This window comes from Scyliorhinus canicula, chromosome 1 (assembly GCF_902713615.1).
Source record: "Scyliorhinus canicula chromosome 1, sScyCan1.1, whole genome shotgun sequence".
Classification (NCBI taxonomy): Eukaryota; Metazoa; Chordata; class Chondrichthyes; order Carcharhiniformes; family Scyliorhinidae; genus Scyliorhinus; species Scyliorhinus canicula.
In genome coordinates, this window is record NC_052146.1 from 121,520,122 (window position 1) to 121,544,464 (window position 24,343).

General features: G+C 47.4%; 1 protein-coding gene across 5 annotated transcripts in view; it reads right to left on the bottom strand.

Annotated features, from left to right (window-relative positions):
- The window catches only part of phactr4b (phosphatase and actin regulator 4b), a 253,670-nt gene that overhangs the window by 160,169 nt on the left and 69,158 nt on the right, over positions 1–24,343 (bottom strand). The gene's annotated exons all lie outside the window — the stretch shown is intronic.

The following is a 24,343-nucleotide window of genomic DNA, read 5'->3' on the forward strand; positions in this document are numbered from 1 at the left end:
TGTGCTCAGACTGGAAACACACCAAAGTTCTGCACCAGTGCCCTCAAAGACACTGCTGCTTTCTGCAGAAGCCTCAGGAAACCGCCTGCTGTAGTTGTTCTTGCTGCTCTGAAGCGAGTATATTACCGCACATCTGCAAAGAGCAAGTATGTTGCCAGCACTCCATCACATATGTAGTTCATAACAGGTATGAATTCATGAATACAGTGCCCATCTCTGTACAACCACCATGGACGAAGTAGCGAATATTAACCCATATCTGAGGCAGCACATGCAGAATGGAGCTGCCCATTCCTTTGCCAAAATTCTGGCCTGTTCAGTTTTTCAGAAAATGAAAAACAAATAAAATGCTGTCTGTTTGAGGTTGTAGGCAGATTACCTCTAGCCTCGCAATCAACCTTGAACTGTGCAGGCATAAGTCGGGTTTTGCTGACAACCGATTGCGCAAAACAAAGAAGCTAAAGTTGGATCAGCACCCAGTGGACAAACAGCATCCCAAATTATCGCATTAAATGTGTAAGACTGGAACAGGCCATTCGGTCAAAATGACTCCCCTCCTCCTACCCTACTTCACGTAAGCCGATTAATAATTCCTTCCTTTGATTTCTCCCATATTTATCTAGTTACCACTTAAATGCATCTCTGCTATTCACCAAAACTACTCCTTGTGATAAGCATCACAATGACGTAACTTGTAAATCACCGACGGACTAAACATTACTTAACTGTTTAAAAGGGACTTTTTAAAGACAAGACACTGGCTAAAGATGGCTGCCCCAAGTCACCTGATACCTGGCATTGCAAGTTGACTAGCTTCTGGAACATTCCACTGTGAACTGCAATTCAGAAATGCTGCAACGCCCTTCTCTGAAATTCCTACCCAAGGGGACATCAAGAACCAGTTGAAATGAAAAATGAAATGAAAATGAAAAATCGCTTATTGTCACAAGTAGGCTTCAAATGAAGTTACTGTGAAAAGCCCCAAGTCGCCACATTCCGGTGCCTTCTCGGGGAGGCTGATACTGGAATTGAGCCCGCGTTGCTGACCTGCCTATGTCTGCTATTTAGCCCACTGTGCTAAATCAGTTCACATGACTCTTCTCCTTCAACCCTCTTACCCTACTTCACGTAACTGTAAGAGTAACTCTCCCAATGGAGAACAGAATCATCTTCATAGAACCATTATGTAGGCAATGTCTTCCTACCTTATCAAGATGATAACTCATTCGGGGGGGGGGGGGGGGGTTAATGGCTGGAACATTACAGAATCTACTCACATCCCACCCTGGCCATGAAGCGAAAGCAACTATCTATTCAAGCCCCTTCTGAAATCATTATGGTCATATGACTGAAGTAACCATTTTAAACTCTCTCTAATACAAGCTGTTAAGATAGAAGCAGCGAGAAGTCTGGAAAAGTTGCCAATGAAGCCATTTTATTCATTTTCTATGGGATGTGGTTAGGTAAGCGGGGGCAGCAGGGTAGCATGGTGGTTAGCATAAATGCTTCACAGCTCCAGGGTCCCAGGTTCGATTCCCGGCTGGGTCACTGTCTGTGTGGAGTCTGCACGTCCTCCCCCTGTGTGCGTGGGTTTCCTCCGGGTGCTCCGGTTTCCTCCCACAGTCCAAAGATGTGCGGGTTAGGTGGATTGGCCATGCTAAATTGCCCGTAGTGTCCTAATAAAAGTAAGGTTAAGGGGGGGGTTGTTGGGTTATGGGTATAGGGTGGATACGTGGGTTTGAGTAAGGTGATCATGGCTCGGCACAACATTGAGGGCCGAAGGGCCTGTTCTGTGCTGTACTGTTCTATGTTCTTATTGCCCATCCCTAACTGCTCGAGAGGGTGGTGGTGAGCTTCCTTCTTGAACCACAGCAGTCCACGTGATGTAGGTACAACCATAGTGTAGTTTTGGAGGGAGCTCCAAGATTTTGACCTAGCAACAGTGAAGGAAATTCAATATTTTTCCAAGCAACTTGGTGGAGAATTTCCAGGTAGTGGTATTTTCATATGCCTGTTGCCCTTGTGCTTCTAGATGGCAGCGGTCATGGGTTTGAAAGGTGCTGCGTAAGGATCCTTGGTGAGTTCCTGTCATGCACCTTAAAGATGGTACACACTTCTGTGACTATACACAGTGGCGGTGGGAGTAAATGTTTGTGGATGGGGGTGCCAATCAAACTGGCTTCTTTGCCCTGGACGGTGCCAAGATTCTTGAATGTTGTTGGAGCTACACATCCAAGCAAGAGGAATGTACTCCATCACACTCCTAACTTGTGCCTTGTAGGTGGTGGACAAGCATTTGAAGCAAGATTTGGAGTTACTCGCCACAGGATTCACAACCTCTCACCTGCTCTTGTAACCCCAGTATTTATATGGCCAGTCCAATTGAGTTCTGGTCAATAATAACCCCTCAGTCTGTTGATAACAGGGGTTCAGCGATTGCAATGCCATTGAATGTCAAGGGCGATGGTTAGATTGTCTCTTGTTGGAGACAAGTTATTGATTGGCACTTACATGCCGTGAATGTTATTTGCCACTTGGCAACTCAAGTCTGGAGATATTGTCCAGGTCATGATGCATTTGGACATGGGCTGCTTCAGTATCTGACTAGTTGCGAATGGTGAACATTGTGCAATCACTAGCGAACATCCCCAATTCTGACCTTATAATAGAGGGAAGATCATTGATGAAGCAACTGAAGATGGTTGGGCCTCTTCCAATTTAAAACCCAATCTCTTACAATTGAAAAAAATACAGCAACAAAATGGTGAACGTTCCAAAGGAAAGAACGTTCGATGTGAATCTCATTAACTTCAGGAAGAGACAGATTACAGATTAAAATAAATTGCCTCCAGCAACTGTAGTTGCACGGGCTTCAGCTCAACTCCTGGAATCAAAAGGAACTTGGAAACATTGTCACAGCTACAGTGACCAGCCAAGGACTCGAACTTTAATTTTTTTTAAATATAAATTTAGAGTACCCAATTCATTTTTTCCCAATTAAGGGGCAATTTAACGTGACCTTGCCTGCACATCTTTTGGGTTGTGGGGGCGAAACACACGCAAACGCGGACAGCACGGTAGTATAGTGGTTAGCACAGTTGCTTCACAGCTCCAGGGTCCCAGGTTTGATTCCCGGCTGGGTCACTGTCTGTGCGGAGTCTGCACGTTCTCGCCGTGTCTGCGTGGGTTTCATCTGGGTGCTCCGGTTTACCCCCACAATCCAAAGATGTGCGGGTTAGGTGGATTGGCCATGCTAAATTGCCCTTAGTGTTCAAAAAATGTTAAGTGGAGGTTAATGGGATAGGGTACATACATGGGCTTCAGTAGGGCGCTCTTTGCAAGGGCCTTTTCGATGGGCCGAATGGCCTTTTTCTGCACTGTAAATTCTATAAAAAATTCTATGAAACACGGGGAGAATGTGCAAACTACACACGGACAGTGACGCAGAGCGGGGATCGAACGTGGGACCTCGGTGCTGTGGGGCAGCAGGGCTATCCACTGCACCATTGTGCTGTCACTCAAACTTTAATTTGGCTAAAAAGTAAATAACTACAGTACAACTTGTAAATTTTGCCTGTGTTGGTACGTGAACGTGGGTCACGAATGTTGGGCAAACACGGGTTTAACTTTTAAAATATTTTGCCATCTTCACAGGAATGTGTTTTTAACGCAATGTAATCAAGCACCTTTGAAAATAAATGAGTCTAACAGGCTTTCTGCAGTTTAAAACAATCAGTATGAAATGGTTAAACACAGGCACTTAGAAAATTCCTTGACCCTTCTAAATTCACAAAAAAAAACTTGTTGCAGTCAGACTTTAGTGGCAGGACTGGGGTGTCATATTTTTTTAAAATTTAGAGTACCCAATTATTTTTCCCAATTAAGGGGCAATTTAGTGTGGCCAATCCACCTAACTTGCACATATTTGGGTAGTGGGGATGAAACCCACGCAGACACGTGGAGAATGTGCAAACTCCACACGGACAGTGACCCAGGGCCGGGATTTGGACCCGGGTCCTCGGCACCTTAGGCAGCAATGCTAACCACTGTGCCACAGTGTTGCCCTGGGGTGTCATTTTTACCCCCATCGCACACAGTTTCACATGCTGACCACTCTGGTAAAGAAGTTGCTATCAAATTCTTTATTAGATTTATTAATAATGATCTTACATTACTAATATGGCAAGGGGGAATGGAAATCTATGCAAGGAATTAGAGGGGGAAATACAGACAAGAACAAAAGACATAAAGGGGAATAAGATAAAGTGATAGGCAGAGAAATCAAGGGCCAGAATCAAACAGGGCCACAGTGAGAAATAAGGGGAACGTGACAAGGTATGTTAAAAAGGCAAACGTAAGTCTTTGTTCCTTAATGTGTGGAATATTTGCAATAAAGTGGATGAATTGGGGCAGCACGGTGGCACAGTGGTTAGCATTGCTGCCTCACAGCACCGAGGTCCCAGGTTTGATCCGGGTTCTGGGTCACTGTCCGTGCGGAGTTTGCACATTCTCCCTGTGTTTGCATGGGTTTGATCCCCACAACCCAAAGATATGCAGGGTAGGTGGATTGGCCACGCTAAATTGCCCCTTAATTGGAAAAAATTAATCGGGTACTCTAAATTTATTTTTAAAAATGAAGTGGATGAATTAATCGTGCAAATAGGTGTAAATGAGTATGGTATAGGTGGGATTACGGCAACGTGGCTGCAGGGTGACCAGGGATGGGAATTGAACATTCACAGTTAGGAAGGACAGACAAAAAAGGAAAAGGGGGTGAGGATGCATTGCAGTTAAAGAGAAAATTTACACAATAGCAAGCAAGGAGATTAGCTCCGACAATGTGGAATCTGTATGGGTAGAGCCGAGAAACACTAAGAGGCAAAAAACATTCGTGGGGACTGTATATAGACCCCCCAAGCTGTAGTGGTGATGCTTGGAATGGCATTAAACAGGAAATTAAAGACATGTGATAATGTAACACCAGTAGTTATGGGTGACTTTAATCTGCATATAGATTGGGCAAATCAAATTAGAACAATACCATAGAGGAGGAATTCCCAGAGTGTGTACAGAATGGCTTTCTGGACCAATATGTTGAGGAACCAACTAGTGCACAGGCCATCCTAGACTGGGTATTGTGTAATGAGAGAGGAATAATTGGCAATCTAGTTATGCGAGGCCCCTTGGGGATGAGCAACGATAATGTGCTAGAATTCTTCATCAAGATGGAGAGTGACGAGCTTGTTCTGAGACTAGGGTCCTGAATCTAAATAAAGGAAACTATGATGGTATGAGGTGTGGGTTGGCTATGATAGATTGGGGAACATTACTTAAAGGGTGACTGTGGATAGGCAATGGCAAACATTCAAAGAGCGCATGGGTGAACTGCAACAATTGTTCATTCCTGTTTGGCACAAAACTGAAACGGGAAAGTTGGCCAAACAATGGCCTACAAGGGAAATTGGAGATAGTATTACATCCGAGGAAGGGGCATACAAATTGGCTATAAAAAAACAACACACCTGAGAATTGGGAGCAGTTGAGAATTCACCAAAGGAGGATAAAGAGATTAATTAAGAAGGGAAAAACTAAGCATGATAGTAAGCTTACACAGAACTGTAAAATATTTGATAGGTATGTGAAGAGAAATGGGCAGCACAATGGTTAGCACTGCTGCCTAAGGCATTTAGGACCCGGATTTGGCCTGATGCTGCTGACTCTGGCATTTGCAGCATACTGTTACATCAACAGCAGGAGACTGCTATGATGGGAACGGATGTTGGTTGGTTCAAATTATTTGCCTGGAGTAATTGTTTGATAGTGGAATGAACATGTTAAAATAGAAACACGGTGGAAGAAGCCAGAATTTGAAGCAGGAGGCTAAGAATTTAACTGGTTGTCTGCAGGGCAAGCAGCTACTTGTTGTAGAGTGGCTGAATCATTTTATGCCCTTCCCATTATGCCTTATTGTGTAAAGTGTAGACAAGTTTCTTTGGGGGGGGGGGGGGGGGGGGGGGGGGGGGGGTGTCCTAAAATGTTGGGTATTGTCTCCTGTGACATAAATTGCCGTTTCAAGGTGTGGGTTCTGGTTTCTAGACTTATTTAGGACATTCTCCCCCCAAAAAAACATTAGCCTGACCAGACTATAATTCCTGTTTTCTCAAATGCGGTTACATTAGCTCCCCCCAGACAGCGAGAACTGTTCCAGAATCTTGGAAGATAACCACCAATGCATGCATTATTTCTAAGGCTACTCCCTTAAGTAGTCTGGGATGTAGATCATCAGGCCCTGGGGATTTATTGTCCATCAATTTCCCAATACCATTTCCCTACTAATACTGATTTACTTTGGTTCTTCTCTCTCACTAAACCCTGTGTTCTCCAACATTGCTGCTATGTTCTTTGTGTCCTCCTTTGTGAAGACAGAATTAAAGTTTGTATTTTATTGGTATGCCATTTATTTGTTCCCCATTATAAATTCACCTGTTTCTGACTGAAATGGACCTGCGTTTATTTTCACCAATCATCTTCTCTTCAAATACCTTTTTAAAATTAAATTTAGAGGACCCAATTATTTTTTTCAATTAAGGGGCAATTTGGCGTGGCTAATGCACCTAACCTGTACATCTTTGGGTTGTGGGGGTGAAACCCATGAGACACGGGGTGAATGTGCAAACTCCTCATGGACAGTGACCCGGGGCCGGGATCGAACCAAGGTCTTCAGCGTCATGAAGAAGCAGTGCTAACCACTGCACAACCATGAGCCCTGAGAGATGCTTTTTAAGTGCAGCTGGTGTCTAATAACTCATTTTATTATTTGCAACTGAACAGATATCCAAGTTTTGAGATGCAAACCAAAGCCAGTTATTAAGGAGTAAGTTAAAACAGAATCATGTTAGGATTCACTGTTTCGCAAAATGCTGTTCACTTGCCAGTCATTATTACTAAAATTCTCAGAAATACACCAGGGCATTGCTTTTTAAAAAAAATAATAGGACTTTTTGCCGATTTTATCAAAAAGCATTTGAGAAGACTTCCGGTGGCGGCGCTGTCCGAGTGAGCCGCACATTCGGCGGGCTCTCACTCCGGCGGGCGTTTAGGGGCTGATTCCACGCGATAGCGGGACCACGGAGCTGAAGGAAGGCGGCGGTGAAAGTGCTGAGGAGCGGGCTGTGGCACATGGAACAGCGGGAGTCCAGGAGGCAGAAGTAGAGAGAGAAAAAGGGACAGAGACAAGGGGCTGTAGAAGCTTACCTGGAACCTAAGATAGCGGACACACGGACCCCGGACTCAGCAATCCAGCAGGCGCTGGATAACATGCTCCAGGTAATGAAATCCAGTTTTGAAGCGCTGAAGCGGGACAGCTTGGACACAATCCAGAAAGCGGTGGATCAGCTGAACCAGAGACTGGATGCGTAAGATGTTAAAGTTAAGGAGCTGGGAGAGGCGGTGGAGGAGCAGGCGGATGCGCAGACGGTTGCAGCGCTAGAAGTTGACGGGCTGAAGGAGCGGCAGAGAAGACTGCTGGACAGAGTGGAGGAGCTGGAGAATAGAGCCCGCAGGAACAACCTGAGGATGGTCGGCCTCCCGGAGGGGGCTGAGGGAGCTGATGCTGCAGCGTTTGTAGCAGACCTATTGATGCAGCTGATGGGGGCCGAAGCCTTTCCGCGACCGCCGGAGCTGGAGGGGGCATACAGAGTGCAGGCGAGCAGGGGGGCCGGGCGGACCCCCCCCCCCCCCCCCCCCCCCCCACACCTCCCGATGGTGATTAGGTTCCACAGGTTCGTGGACAAGGAGCGGGTGCTGCGGTGGGCAAAGAGCGCCAGGAGCAGCACGTGGAACAACAGTGTCCTCCACATTTACCAGGACCTAAGCCAGGACGTGGCTCGGCGGCAAGCAGTCTTTAAGAATGTCAAGGAGATGCTGTTCAAGAAGCACGTGAAGTTTGGTCTGCTGTTCCCAGCTCGTTTATGGGTCACGCACCAGGGTCAACACTACTACTTCGCCGAGCCCGAAGAAGCGATGGACTTTGCGAGGGATCAGTGGCTGGTCCCGAAAAGAGGCCCCACGGGCGCGAATTAGGACCCGAGGATCACCGTAGGAAGGTACGCCGAATGGGCCTGGACTGCTGTTCAACGGTTTGCTGAGTTAAAGGTGCCAAGCGGAACATTTAGGACTCTTTCCTTTGTTCATGGACATTGGTTTGGGTTTTTTCTTGTTTTTTTTCTGTTATGTTTTTGTTTTTTCCTCTTTTTTCTGTTTTTTTCCTTTTTTACTTTTTGTGCGGCTCGCGGAGGACACTGGAGCCGGCACGGTAACAAAGGGGGGCCGGTCAGCAAGGGGGGCCAAGGACGTGAGTTGGGGGGTTTTTATTTTGTTGATGTCCATGCATTCCTGTGCCAGTGAGTTGGAGAGGAAGATGGGGCGCCGGGGAGTGGGGAGGAAGACGGGGAAACAATGGGAATGAGACAGTAGGGCGCCGGAGTGATGAGTCATCAGGCTAGCAGATTGGCTAGTCAAGGGAGTCAGATGGGGGGGGGGGGGAAGAGATCACAGCCAGTGGATGGCAGGGGTGGGGGTATCTGGGGATGTTGTTAGTGGGGGGGGGGGGGGGGGGTTGTTCTGCTGACGTGGGAGGGACTTGAAATAGGCACTGGAAAGGAGGTCGAGGGTGGAGGCAGCCAACGGGCGGGCCAGGATTGGCGCGACGCACGGGCCGGCCCGAGAAAGGCTATGGCTGACCAGCGTGGTGATGGGGGGGGGGGGGGGGGGGGGGGTTGTGCCCCCCCCCCCCCCCCCCCGACCAGGCTGGTCACCTGGAATGTCAGGGGACTGAATGTGCCGGTTAAGAGGGCGCGGGTGTTCGCGCACTTGCGGGCTCTGAGGGCAGACGTAATTATGTTGCAGGAGACACATCTGAAAGTGTGACCAGACCAGGCTAAGGAAGGGCTGGATTAGCCAGATCTTCCACTCGGACTTGGACTCGAAGTCCAGGGGGGTGGCAATCATGATCAACAAGCGGGTGCAATTTGAGGCGGAGGGCATAGCCGTAGACAGGGGGGGGCAGATACCTGATGGTACAGGGCAGACTGGAGGGGAGAAGAGTGGTGATGGTGAATATATATGCCCCGAACTGGGATGACATGGATTTTATTAAAAGAGTGCTGGGGAAGATCCCGGACCTGGACTCTCGCAGGCTAATAATGGGGGGGGGACTTTAACATGGTCCTTGACACGGCTTTGGATTGGTCGTGTCCCAGAACAGGTAGACTCCCAGCAATGGCAAGGGAGCTGAAAGGGTTTATGGAGCAAATGGGGGCAGTGGACCCCTGGAGAGCCAGACAGCCGACAGGAAGGGGCTACTCGTTTTACTCGCGCGTCCATTAAGTATATTCTAGGATAGATTTCTTTGTACTAAGCAGGGATTGTGTAGGGGAGGTAAAGAACACGGAATGTTCGGCAATTACTATCTCAGACCATGCCCTGCACTGGGTAGACCTGCAGATCGCGGGAGCGAGCTACCAACGGCCGCAATGGAGGCTAGACGTGGGACTGCTGTCGGAGGAGGGGATCTGCGAGAGGCTTCGGAGGTGTATGCAAAATTACTTGCAGGTGAATGACACGGGGGAGGTCTCAGCGGCGACCCTGTGGGAGGCGCTAAAGGCAGTAGTTCGGGGGGAGCTGATTTAAATTGGGGCCCACAGAGCCAAGGCAGACAGGGCAGAGATGGATAGATTGGTCAGGGAAATGGGTCGGATAGATGAAGAGCACGCGGAGTCTCCGGGGGAGGTTTTACTCAGGGAGAGGCAGAGACTACAGGTGGAACTGAGGGCACTATCCACGAGTAGGGCCGTGGAACAGCTTAGGAAGGTGAGGGGCGTGGTGTACGAGCATGGGGAAAAGGCTAGCAGACTGTTAGCGCAGCAACTTAGGAGGAGGGAGGCGGCCAGGGAAATAGGTAGAGTGATGGATGGGGAGGGGCGCAAAGTGGAGGACCCGGCAGGATTGAATAAGGTATTCCGGGACTTCTATCGCAAGCTGTATACTTCGGAGCCGCCTGAAGAACCGGAGGAGATGAAAAGGTTTCTGGACGGGTTAACATTCCCAACAGTAGGTGGGGGGGCGAGTGGATGAGCTGGGGGCCCGATTAGAGTGGAGGAGGTATTGGGGGGCCTAAAGGCCATGCAGTCGGGGAAAGCCCCGGGGCCGGATGGATACCCAGTAGAGTTCTATAGGAAGTTCTCTGAGCTGGTGGCCCGGTCTTGGCGAGGGTTTTCAAAGAGGCAAGGGACAGAGGGACCCTGCCGCCGACAAGCCACTATATCACTGATATTGAAGCGGGGTAAAGACCCGGAGGCGTGGGGGTCCTACAGGCCAATCTCACTGATTAATGTTGATGCCAAGCTCCTGGCAAAGGTACTGGCGGTTAGAATGGAGGACTGATTGGGGAGGACCAAACTGGATTCGTGAAAGGTAGGCGGCAGGCGGCCAACCTGAGAAGATTACTTAATGTGATAATGATGCCCCCGGCGGGCAGGGAGGTGGAGGTAGTGGTGGCGATGGACGCCGAGAAGGCCTTTGACCGGGTGGAGTGGGACTATCTATGGGAGGTGCTCGGACGGTTTGGGTTCGGGGAGGGACTGGTGAATTGGATCAAAGTATTATATCAGGCCCCAAAGGCTAACGTCAGGACTAACAGAGAAGTGTCGGAGTACTTTAGGTTGTACCGAGGGACCAGACAGGGCTGCCCGCTCTCCCAGCTGCTGTTTGCGCTGGCCATTGAGCCGCTGGCGATTGTGCTGAGAGCCGCAGAGGGATGGAAGGGGATGGTGAGGGGCGGGGAAGAACATTGGGTCTCTCTTTATGCAGACAACCTGCTCCTGTACGTGTCGGACCCAGTGGCCGGGATGGGAAGTATACTGGGAATGTTGAAGTTCAGCCAGTTTTCAGGATACAAATTAAATACGGCCAAGAGTGAAATGTTTGTGGTACAGGCAAGGGGCCAGGAGAACAGATTGCGAGGGCTACCGTTTAGGCTGGTTGAGGAAAATTTCCGGTATTTGGCAATCCAGGTGGCGCGAGACTGGGGCAGGCTGCACAAGTTAAATTTGGCCAGGGTGGTGGAGCAAATGAAGGGAGAGTTTCGGAGATGGGATGCACTCCCGCTGTCGCTGGCAGGGAGGGTGCAGACTGTAAAGATGACAATCCTCCCTAGATTTCTGTTTGTTTTTCAGTGCCTCCTGATCTTTGTCTCACAGTCCCTCTTCAAAACAGTTAACAGGATGATCATGAGCGTTGTCTGGGCGGGAAAATCCCCGCGGGTGAAGGCGGCGATGCTGGAGAGGAACCGCAGCGAGGGAGGGCTGGCTTTGCCGAGTCTGATTAATTATTACTGGGCGGCCAACATCGCTATGATAAGGAAGTGGAGGTGGGTACAAGGTCTATCTGGGAGCGGGTGGAGGCGGCTTCGTGCAAGGGCTCCAGCCTGGCAGCCCTGGTCACGGCTCCTCTACCGCCGCCGGCCAGGTACTCCACCAGCCCGGTAGTCGTAGCGACCCTGCGGATATGGGGCCAGTGGAGGAGGCATGTCGGGGAGGTAGGGGCATCGGTTTGGGCGCCAATCTGCGACAACCATCGGCCCGACCATTTGCCCCCGGGAGTATGGATGGGGGGTTTCGAGCATGGCGGTGGGCGGAGGTGGGAAGGGTGGGTGATATGTTCCTGGAAGGGAGCTTTGCGAGTTTGAGGAGTTGGAGGAGAAATTTGGTCTGGTAAGGGGAAATGATTATAGGTACCTACAGTTGCGAGACTTTGTTCGTAGACAGGTCCCATCTTTCCCACGCCTCCCGCCAATGGTGATCCAAGACAGAATAGTCTCTAGGGGGGAAGAAGGGGAGGGTAGAGTTCTGATATTTATAAGGTGCTTATGAGGGAGGAAGGGTCCCAGACGGAGGAACTGAAACTTAAATGGGAGGAGGAGCTAGGCGGGGAAATGGAGGACGGGCTGTGGGCAGAGGCCCTGAGTAGGGTAAATTTGACCACAACATGTGCCAGGCTCGGGCTGATTCAATTCAAGGTCGTTCACCGGGCCCACATGATGGTGGCTCGGATGAGCAAATTCTTGGGGTAGAGGACAAATACGCTAGGTGCGCGGGAGGATCAGCGAACCACGTTCACATGTTTTGGGCATGCCCTAAACTTAGGGGGTACTGGGAGGGATTTGCAGGCGTCATGTCCCGGGTACTAAAAACAAAGGTGGCGATGGGCCCAGGGGTGGCAATTTTTGGGGTTTCGGAAGACCCGGGAGTCCAGGGGGAGAAAGAGGCCGATGTTTTGGCCTTTGCTTCCCTGATAGCCCGGCGACGAATACAACTGCCGTGGAGGGACTCAAAGCCCCCGAAGACTGAGTTGTGGCTTGCGGACATGTCGAGTTTCCTGGGTATGGAAAAAAATAAGTTCGCCTTGAGGGGATCTGTACAGGGGTTCGCCCGGAGGTGGCAACCATTTATTGACTTCTTTGCGGGAGAGTGAGCGTCAGCGGGGGGGAGTAGAGTAGAGTAGGAGGGATAAAATGGCGGGTAGTACCGGTGGGAGACGAGCAGACTGGTGCAGTATGTTACGATTGAAGTGTTGAATGTACGTGGATGTTTGCACATTTTTGCCTTTTTTGCTTTCTTTCTGTTGATGTCTGTAACTGTTTACAAAGCCAAAAACTACCTCAATAAAATTGTTTATTGAAAAAAAGACTTTGAGAAGCATCAAAATATATGGGTTTATACTTCCTTGCATTATTTATTAACGTTATGATTTTCTAAAAATTAATGTATTCATCTGTAGTTGAGCTCCCGTGCGACACCTCCATTAACTATTTATACTTCTTGTACCTGTGGCAAGGGCCTCTTTTTACCAAAATTTGTTTTTTAAATCATCATCCTGTGTGAGGCTCGAGACAATGGCTCATGGATTAAGAGCCCCATAAATTATCCACCGTGCTCACTGGACTATGCAGGAATTGGGCTTTGCCGAAACATTGCGCAGTGCAAGCAAAATGTGAACGCACAACTGATCCTGACGTATTTCTGGTCGGTGGCAGCAGTCACTATTACAAGACTAATTCCAAGGATGAGGGATTTTAGTTGTATAGTTAGTTTAAAGCTAGTGTTGTTCTCCTTAGAGCAAAGAGTATTGAGGAGAGATTTGACAAGAGGTGTACAAGGTTGATAGGTTTAGACAAAATAGGCAAAGAAAAGCTGCTCCCATTAGGGCGTTGTGCTAAGACACAGATTTAGGCTTTGGCCAAGGAATGCAGGGTGAATGTGAGGAAAAGCATTTCACACAAGTGGCAACGACCTGAAACCCGTTGCCCATGAAAGTGGTGGCAGATAGACGATCGATGATTTCAAAAGGAGTTTGGGTGGGCACTGGAGGGAAATAGACTTGCAGGGCTACTGGGATATAGCAGGGAATTGAGAATGAGAGCCAGCAGGAACTCAATGGGCCGAATGGCCTCCTTTTCTACCACAAGGACACTGTGATCTGTGCTTTTTTTTGAAAAAAAACCCGAGGTATGCCAAAGCTAAAACAAGCATATTCAAAACAAGCAAGTCTCACTCCAAATTAATGATACTTGTTACAAAAGGCACATTTTGGGGGTTGGTTTAGCACAGTGGGCTAAATAGCTGGCTTGTAAAACAGACCAAGGCCAGCAGCGCGGGTTCAATTCTAGTACCAGCCTCCCCGAACAGGAGCCGGAATGTGGCGACTGGGGGTCTTTCACAGTAACTTCATTTGAAGCCTACTTTCATTTATATTCCAACGCTGGAACTAACCATAAAATGTTATCTGGCTATCAGCTGCAATTAGTTTAATTAACTAACCATGCCCGATGCACAGCAAGTGACATAAATTATCTTTCAGGAACAGTTCCTGAAGGTTATAATAGCCATCAAATTTCCCGCATTCACTTCTACACAAGATCAGGCATAAAACTTAGCAGATGGAACCGTGAAGTGCAGCTATGCATCACTTTCTTGAAACTGGCACTGAAGCAGCGAAGCATATCAAAACAATAACTTTGTTTATGAAGAGACCAAGAAGTGTACAGGCTAATATCGCAATGTCACAAGAATTTGGGAGAGAATGCTGATAATCAGAATTACTCCAAAAGATTATTAAATCTCATAAGCAACAACTATAAGCAGTCATGGCAAGCTGTACTGTTATTTTTGTGCGATCACAAAATGATAAGAGAACAAAATGGCCATTTGGTTCATCAAGCCTGTGGTGGTTTAAAAATACACAAAACACCCAGAGTTATCAGATTTTCCTGCTCCCTTCCTTTATTTCTACATATTTTATGTCAGGCAGCGATGTAAATCCATTAAAAATAATTTAATGTTGCATCAATATTTGCACGGTATTTCAAATCACCCCAAAGCAATTTTATGTTCTTAATCTCCCTTTTAATTAATTTACTTTGTGATTTTAAACTTGTTCCCTTGTTACTGTTTCATCAACGAGTGAAAACATTCCACCACTTGTAACCTCAATCATGGTGGTCACCATCAGGTCACCCCTATCCTTAACCATTTCAAATTATGAGTCTATCCTCCACCTCATCCTTCATACATGGGGATGTCCAGATCTCTGCACAATACTCCGATTAGGTTCAACATTACTTCCTTGCTTTTGTTCAAAGCCGAGGATGTTAGTTTTCTTTTAATGGTCTTATTATTGCGGCTCTGGGAGAACTAGAGCCACCCTCCCTTAGAGCACTGGTTATGGGGTCCAACACCACTGGAAGCTTTGTCTTGGCAAATAGGGTCAATAGACGTAAATAAAAATACAAGTGTTCATTACCAGCGGTTTTGGTGCATTCTGAAGACTGCACCCACAGTGTTCTTCTAACTTCTCCGTCAAGGCTGTGGGTGTATTGTGTCTGCTGCTACAATGTATGTTACCATTGCAATTTCTTAGCGTAACAGTTTCAATTCTTCCTCTCATTTCATCTCCTCTCTTATTTCAAGCCACAGTCAGCAGCACACCAAATCATTATAACCGATAAGCATCTGATGAGACATCCTTCCGTGGGCATTATGTAGCTAAGTTAGGATGTACGCTACCTCCATAAACTACGTATGAGAATTTCCACTCCCATTAAATGCGCATGATTATATATCTAAATATAAAATGACAACCTAAAATATATATGTGTATGTGTCCCTTAATCATTTAATGGATTCATAAAATATGTATCTGAATTAACTCATGTGCATAATAGCTTTCTAAATTATACTTACTTGAAAAATTAAAAAAGGGAGAATGAATCACACAGTACACACTGAAGGAATAAACCCATTTGGCCCATTGAATCTGTGCCACTTCTTTCAAAGAGGAATTCAGTTCACCTCACTCCCCTGTATTTTTCCCCATATCCCTGAAACTTTTACTTCAAATATTTGAACAATTCTCTTTTGAAAGCTGCTTTATAATTTGATTAGGGATAGTTAACACGGTTTTGTGAAGGGTAGGTCATGCCTCACAAACCTTATTGAGTTCTTTGAGAAGGTGACCAAATAGGTGGACGAGGGTAAAGCAGTTGATGTGGTGTATATGGATTTCAGTAAAGTGTTTGATAAGGTTCCCCATGGTAGGCTATTGCAGAAAATATGGAGGCATGGGATTGAGGGTGATTTAGCGGTTTGGATCAGAAATTGGCTAGCTGTAAGACGACAGACGGCGGTGGTTGATGGGAAATGTTCAGCCTGGAGTTCAGTTACTAGTGGTGTACCACAAGGATCTATTTTGGGGCCACTGCTGTTTGTTATTTTTATAAATGACCTGGAGGAGGGCGTAGAAGGATGGGTGAGTAAATTTGCAGATGACACTAAAGCTGGTAGAGTTGTGGACAGTGCGAGAGGATGTTGCAGGTTACAGAGTGACATAGATAAGCTGCAGAGCTGGGCTGAGAAGTGGCAAATGGAGTTTAATGTAGAAAAGTGTGAGGTGATTCATTTTGGAAGGAGTAACAGGAATATAGAGTACTGGGCTAATGGTAAGATTCTTGGTAGTGTGGATGAGCAGAGAGATCTCGTACATAGATCCCTGAAAGTTGCCACTGATCCTCCAAAAGGGCACCCTACCTACCTAGGCCCAATCCCCTGCCATATCCTGCAACCCCATAACTTGCACATAGTTGGGCAGTAAAGAGCAATTTAGCATGGTCAATTTTTTTTACTGTTTTAATAAAAAGATATGGTCAACCCACCTAAACTGCACATCTTTGGACTGTGGATGGAAACCGGAGCACCCAGAGGAAACCATGCAGACTCCAGACAGTCACCCAAGGCTGGAATCAATCCAGGTGCCTGGCACTGTGAGGTTGCAGTGCCAAATACTGTACCACCCCACACAAAGAAAAACAACCACTAAGCATCACTTTCATTTTTTAAAAAGAACTTTAGAGTATCCAATTAATTTTTTCCAATTAAGGGGTAACTTAGCGTGGCCAATCCACCTACGCTGCACATTTTTGGGGGCAAAACCAACGCAAACACGGGAAGAATGTGCACACTCCATACGGACAGTGACCCAGAGACCTCGGTGGCGCGAGGCAGCAATGCTAACCACTGCACCACCGTGCTGCACTAGGATCACTTTCATAAAGAAAGCACACTACAACAGGTCTTGCAAAACACTTGACTTCTCCACTGTCCTTCTATTTGGCCTCCCGCTATCAAATATTCATAAGTTCCAACTCATTTGAAACCCGAGCCCTTGAGTTTTGCAATTCATTCCCAAAGGCACACCAGCTACCCCCTTTCCCAACACATTAATTTCAAATCTCTCGTTGCCTCACCATAGCCTACCTCAGTGAGCTGCTGCTTTGCAACTTGTGACAAGACAACACCTCACTCCATTTCTACCAGTGGCCATCCATTCTCTAATCAGATCCACACACCTCCCGCTTTACCACCCCCACCACTAAAGCCTTCCACGCCACCCATCCTGCTTTCAGAAATCTCTTTGACATGTCTTCAGCTCGTCATCCAATTCATTAATGTCCCTCACGTTATCTCTATCTTGTTCTTCCTCATTGCACTAGATGCTTTGATGTTTGAGAGAAGCTCCAAAAATGCAGGTTGTTTTCGCTATTATAAAGTTTATGTCAATACTGCTGACACAGCCATATCCTGAAACAAAACATGTAACAGTATTACTCAATACTTATCAAAGTTCACATGGACTCCCATGAAAATTTGACCCTGCCACCATGCTTTATTGAAACTTGGAAAAGGCACGACTCAATACAGTGATTTTGACATAAGATCATATTGCAGAAAATAAAAATGATGAAAGGAACCAGTTCTTATGTGAAGCATATCTCTGTCCAGGTCATCTAGTGTGGTATTATGCAGAAGGAACAAGAGGAATCTAGTTTACCAGTCAGTCATGTCCAGAGACACTGACAAGGTTGTACAATCATACGCTCCCCTACTCCACACGTTTGTATGTTTGTTTTGTGCAATATGTTCAGAAAACTAGAAATCATATTTCTGCACAACTGAACTGAAAGTTGTACGTGTTTTAAAATAAATGCCTCTTTGTAAGGAGGCTCAATACCAAATGTCAGGAGGTGAAGCAGAGAGGTTTGAATCAGTCTCAATTTTAAAGTCAGTTTGTCCTCATTTTTATTTATTGCTATTATAAATTCTTAGGATAATATTTGTAATGGAAAGGGCCTATATAAATCTGACACACTGCAACTGCACCCTGCAGCCAGTGGTGACACTGGGGTGGGGGAGGGAATAGCATGATATTTATAAATTTCCACTATAAAATGGACATGGGGATTCCAACTGGAAAAAGTTGATAGGAAGTGGACACAGACGAAAGATGCTAATCACAGATTTATATAGAAAAAGAGAGAAAACAAACTGCAGTACAAAATGGGCCTATTTAATCGGAGCTCTCATCTGTCAGCGCCGCAATTACCAATCAACAATGCGTGAGAAGTATTGCAGGAAAGGGTTAGAGTGCAGCAATAACATTAATCTTTAAAATTACCATGAAGTAAACAAATTATCACCATGCAAAGTTTGGGTGCAGCGACAAGTTTTGACACAATATAATGCCAATAAAGAGCTAAGAGGAGAAATGGAAATTTACTAAAGTGTCTGAAGTAATTGATATGGTTCCAGGAGCCAACTACGCTGGTTGTTCTGAAATGATTACCTTCTACAATTAGGTCGCTACACTTGCTGATCAATCAGTTGCTTTCAATTACTTTATGAAAGAGCTGTACTTTCTTAATAACATTGTTCCTTTTTATTGATAATCCTGAGATGGAGGGCCATACCTACAAGACAAGATATCAAGGTTGGCAAGAGTAAAAAGACAGGATAATCATGCAATATTGATTAAGCAATCCCCAATTTGTTTTTTCAAGTCTGGGCATTGTAGATGGAAGGAAGGTACATTTTCCAGATTCTAGGAAAGATTAAGCTGAACTAAAGAGACAATGTGATTACGAAGTATCAAATAATTTACAATATAGAAACAGATTATTCCAGCCAAGCCAGTGTTGATTCTCCACATGAACCTAACTCATCAACATATCCTGAAAGAACTCACCTCAACTGTTTCCTGTCGTAACAAGTTGCACATTTTAAACACTACCTGGATAAAAAATTTCACCAATTCGTTTTGGAATGTATTACAGACCATCTCGTTTTTACAGGTCTCCCTACAAGGCAAAACATCTTCTCTATGCCTACCCTATTCTTTTTTTCTTTTTTTTTTTAAAATTCAGATTAACCAATTATTTTTTCCAATTAAGGGGCAATTTAGCGTGGCCAATCCACCTACTCTGCATATTTTTGGGTTGTGGGGGCGAAACCCACGCAGACACGGGGAGAATGTGCAAACTCCACACGGACAGTGACCCAGAGCCGGGATCGAACCTGGGACCTCAGCGCCGTGAGGCGGTTGTGCTAACCACTAGGCCACCGTGCTGCCCTTGCCTACCCTATTCAACAAATTATGTTTTCAGTGTAGCATAAGACCTAGGAGCAGAGGTAGGCCATTTCGCCATCAAATCTGCTCCGCCATTCAATGAGATCATGACTGACCTGAAATGATAATCCTCAACTCCACGTTCCCACCCTACCCCCATAACAAAGAACAAAGAACAAAACAGCACAGGAACAGGCCCTTTAGCCTTCCAAGCCTGTACCAGTCATGATACCACCCTTGACCAAAACCTTCAGTACTTCTTAGTGCCACATCCCTGTATACCCATCCTATCCATGTATTTGATGAGATGCCTTTTGAACGTTGCTAATGTATCTGCTTCCACAAGCTCCCCTGGCAGCACGTTCCAGGCACTCACCACCCTGTGTAAAAAAACCTGCCCCGCACATCTCCTCTAAACCTTTCCCCACGGACCTTAAACTTATGCCCCTCAGTGACTGACCCCTCCACCCTGGGAAAGAGCGCCTGTCCATCCACTCTATCCATGCCCCTCATAATCCTGTCGGCCTCCATCAGGTCGCTCCTCAACCTCTGTCGTTCTAATGAATTCAGCCTCTCCACATAGCTAACACCCTCCAGACCAGGCAACACCTTGGTAAACCTCCTCTGCATCCTTTCCAAAGCTTCCACATCCTTCTGGTAGTGTGGCGGCCTTACCCTTGATTCCCTTACTGATCAAAAATCTGCCTATTTCAGCCTTGAAAATACCTTTTAAAAAAAAATAATTTTTATTCAAATTTTCACAAAGAAAACAATAACAGAAAATTCGAAGAACAAAAAAAAACAGAACCCCCCCCCCCCCGTAAATACAAAAGAGAAACAATAAATTAATGCCCGTCATTGGCAAAAAACAGATATTCAACCCAAAACAAAAACAAAGAGACAGCCCGCCCCCCCCAGGTTGCTGCTGCTGCTGACCTTTTGTTTTTACCGTTCTGCCAGGAGATCTAGGAATGGTTGCCATCTCCTGAAAACCCCTGCACTGACCCCCTTAGGGCAAATTTCACCCTCTCCAATTTAATAAACCCCGCCATATCGTTGGCCCAGGCCTCCACGTTTGGGGGACTCGCATCCTTCCACTGAAGAAGAATCCTCCGCCGGGCTACTAGGGACGCAAAGGCCAGAACACCGGCCTCTTTCGCCTCCTACACTCCCGGTTCCACTGCAACTCCAAATATTGCGAGTTCCCAGCCTAGATTGACCCTGGATCCTACCACCCTCGATACCGTTCTTGCTACACCCTTCCAAAATTCCCCCAGCGCTGGGCATGCCCAGAACATGTGGACATGGTTTGCTGGGCTCCCTGAGCACCTAATACACCTGTCCTCAGTCCCAAAAAACCAGCTCATCCTTGTCCCGGTCATTTGAGCCCTATGCAGTACCTTAAACTGTATGAGACTAGGCCTCGCACACGAAGAGGAGGAGTTCACCCTTTCTCAGGCATCCGCCCACGTCCCCTCCTCAATCTCCTCACCCAGATTTATCCTCCTCCCATTTATCTTTCAGCTCCTCCACCGGGGCCTCGTCTACCTCCTGCATCACCCGCCATCAATTCTCCCCGGAACAAACCGGTGGTTCCCCCGTATCGGGGACCCCATTGAGGCCCACACCTCCCCCCTGTGCCGCCTCCATTGCCCCCAAATCTTGAGGGTAGCTGCCACCACCGGGCTCGTGGCATACCTCGTTGGAGGGAGCGGCAGCGGCGCCGTTGCAAGCACTTCCAGGCTCGTACCCACACAGGATGCCATCTCCAGCCTCTTCCATGCCGCCTCCTCCCCGTCCATTACCTATTTACTACGCACCATCGCTGCGTTGGCAGCCCAATAATACCCACAGAGGTTGGCCAACGCCAGCACCCCCCCCCCCCCCCCCCCCCATCCCTGCCCCGCTCCAAGAACACCCGTCTCACCCTTGGAGTCCCGTGTGCCCACACAAACCCCGTAATGCTCCTGTTAACCCGCCTGAAAAAGGCCTTCGGGATAAGGATGGGGAGGCACTGGAACAGGAACAGAAACCTCGGGAGCACCGTCATCTTGACTGACTGCACCCTACCCGCCAAAGACAGCGGCAGCGTGTCCCACCTCTTAAACTCCTCCTCCATTTGCTCCACCAGCCTTGTGAAGTTTAGCTTATGCAAGGCCCCCCAGCTCCTGGCCACCTGAACCCCCAAGTACCTGAAGCTCCTCTCCGCCCTTTTCAGTGGGAGCCTCCCAATCCCCCCCCTCCTGGTCCCCCGGGTGTACCACAAACAGCTCGCTTTTCCCAAAGTTAAGCTTATACCCTGAGAAATCCCCAAATTCCCGGAGAATCCCCATCACCACCGGCATTCCCCCCACCGGGTCTGCCACATACAACAATAGGTCATCCGCATAGAGACCGCCAGATACATCAATAGGTCATCCGCATAGAGTCCGCTACATACAACAATAGGTCATTCCTTCAGCCTTGAAAATACTTAATGATCTAGTTTCCATAGTCCTCTGCGGTAAAGAATTACACAGGTTCACTACCCTCAAGAGAAGAAATTCCTCCTTATCTCGGTCTAAAATGGGCATTTTACTCTTGAGATATTGCCCGCTGATCCGAGACTCTCCGACAAGAGGAAACACCCCTAGGTTCCAGCGGCCTTCATTTCCGGGAGCGGGAGAGGGAGCCGGAGTGCAGCTTGGGAATCAGGTAGATTCTTAAACTTACCCCCAGGTTCCAGCAGCCTTCATTCCCGGGAGCAGGAGAGAGGGAGGGAGCTGGAGTGCAGCTTGGGAATCAGGTAGGTGCTCAAGTGTTTTATTTTTACCTGTATTTAAATTGGGCAGTTGCTAAACCTGAGACACTACACTAGTAGTGTCCCCCACTGTTCCACCTCCTCTAACCTAAGGGGGTGAGTGAATATCAGGTAAGCTCTTTCTTTCTTTTATCCGCAAGTTATCTAGAGGGGATGGCAGGGAAGGCAGTGCAATGTTCCTCCTGAAGAATGTTTGAGGTGAGGGACGCAGCCAGTGTCCCTGCTGATTTCACCTGTGGGAAGTGCAGCCATCTCCAGCTCCTCAGAAACCTTGTTAGGAAACGAGCTGGAGCAACTTCGGATCATTCGGGAGGCAGAGGTGGTCATAGAAAGTAGCTTCAGGGATGTAGTTACTCCGAAGAATGGAGATAGATGGGTGACGATGAGAGGGGCTGGGAGGAAGCAGTCAGTACAGGGATCCCCTGTGGTCGTTCCCCTCAGTAACAAGTATACCGCTTTGGATACTGTTGAGGGGACGGCCTACCAGTGGTAAGCCACGGTGACCGGATCTCCAGCACTGAGTCTGTCCCTGTGGCTCAGAATGGAAGGGGGGAGAGCAGGAGAGCAATAGTTATTGGGGACTCGATACTTAGAGGGACAGATAGACGGTTCTGTGGCAACAAAAGAGACTCACGGATGGTATGTTGCCTCCCGGGTGCCAGGGTCCGTGATTTCTCGGATCGCGTTTTCAGAATCCTTAAGGGGGAGTGGGAACAGTCACAAGTCGTGGTATACATCGGTACCAACGACATAGGTAAGAGAAGAGACGGGGATTTAAAACAGGAATTTAGGGAGCTAGAGTGGAAGCTGAGAGCCAGGACAAACCATGTTGTCATCTCTGGTTTGTTGCCGGTGGCACGTGCTAGCGGGGTGAGGAACAGGGAGAGAGTGCAAACACGTGGCTGCAGGGATGGTATAGGAGAGAGGATTTCAGTTACGTGGATAATTGGAGCACATTCTGGGGAAGGTGGGACCTGTACAGACAGGACGGTTTGCACCTGAACCAGAGGGGCACCAATATCCTGGGAGGGAAATTTGCTGCGGCTCTTCGGGGGGGGTTTAAACTAATTTGTCAGGGGGATGGGAAAACGAGCTGTAGTCCAGAAGCCAGTGTTGAGAGTAGTGAGGTACTAAGGAGGGTATCAAGGTCGCAGGAGTGTACCGGCAGACAGGATGGTGGGTTGAAGTGTGTCTACTTCAATGCAAGGAGCATCCACAGTAAGGTAGGTAAACTTGGAGTGTGGATTGGTACTTGGGACTACGATGTTGTGGCCATTACGGAGACATGGTTAGAACAGGGACAGGAATAGGTGTTGGAAGTTCCGGGGTATAGATATTTCAGTAAGAGTAGGGAAGGCGGTAAAAGAGATGGAGGAGTAGCATTATTAATCAAGGATAGTTTAACAGCTGCAGAAAGGCAGTTTGAAGGGGATCTGCCTACTGAGATAATATGGGCTGAAGTTAGAAATAGGAAAGGAGCGGTCACGATGTTAGGACTTTTCTATAGACCCCCAAATAGTAATAGAGATGTGGAGGAAGAAATTGCAAAACTGATTATGGATAGGTGTGGAGGTCTCAGGGTAGTTGTCATGGGTGACTTTAGCTTTCCAAATATTGATTGGAACCTCTATAGGTCGAACAGTTCGGATGGGGCAGTTTTTGTACAGTGTGTGCAGGAGGGTTTCCTGACACAATATGTGGATAGGCCGACAAGAGGTGGGGCCACATTGGAATTGGTACTGGGTAATGAACCGGGTCAAGTGTTAGATTTGTTTGGGAGAGCACTTTGGAGATAGTGACCACAATTCAATGTCTTTCACTATTGCAATGGAGAGGGATAGGGCCATACGGCAGGGCAAGGTTTATAATTGTGGGAGGGGTAATTATGATGCAATTAGGCAAGAATTAGGGAGCATAAGATGGGAACAGAAACTGTCAGGGAAAGGAACAAATGAAAAGTGGAGCTGTTCAAGGAACAAATACTGCGTGTCCTTGATAGGTATGTCCCTGTCAGGCAGGAAGGAAACTACCGTGTGAGGGAACCATGGTTCACAAAAGTGGTTGAATGTCTTGTCAAGAGGAAAAAGGAAGCATATGTAAGGATGAGAAAACAAGGTTCAGTTGGGTCACTTGAGGGTTACAAGATAGCAAGGAATGAGCTGAAGAAAGGGCTTAGAAGAGCGAGGAGGGGGCATGAGAACTCCTTGGCGAGTCGGATCAAGGTAAACCCCAAGGCTTTTTACTCTTATGTGAGAAATAGAAGAATGACCAGGGTGAGGTTAGGGCCGGTCAAGGACAGTAGTGGGAACGTGTGCATGGAGTCAGAAGAGATAGGAGAGGCGATGAATGAATACTTTTCTTCAGTGTTCACCAAGGCGAGGGGCCATGTTTTTGAGGATCAGAGTGTGATACAGGCGGGTAGACTGGAGGAGGTAGATGTTCTGAGGGAGGATGTATTCGCAATTTTGAAAAACCTTAGGGTCGACACGTCTCTTGGGCCGGATGGGATATATCCTAGGATTCTTTGGG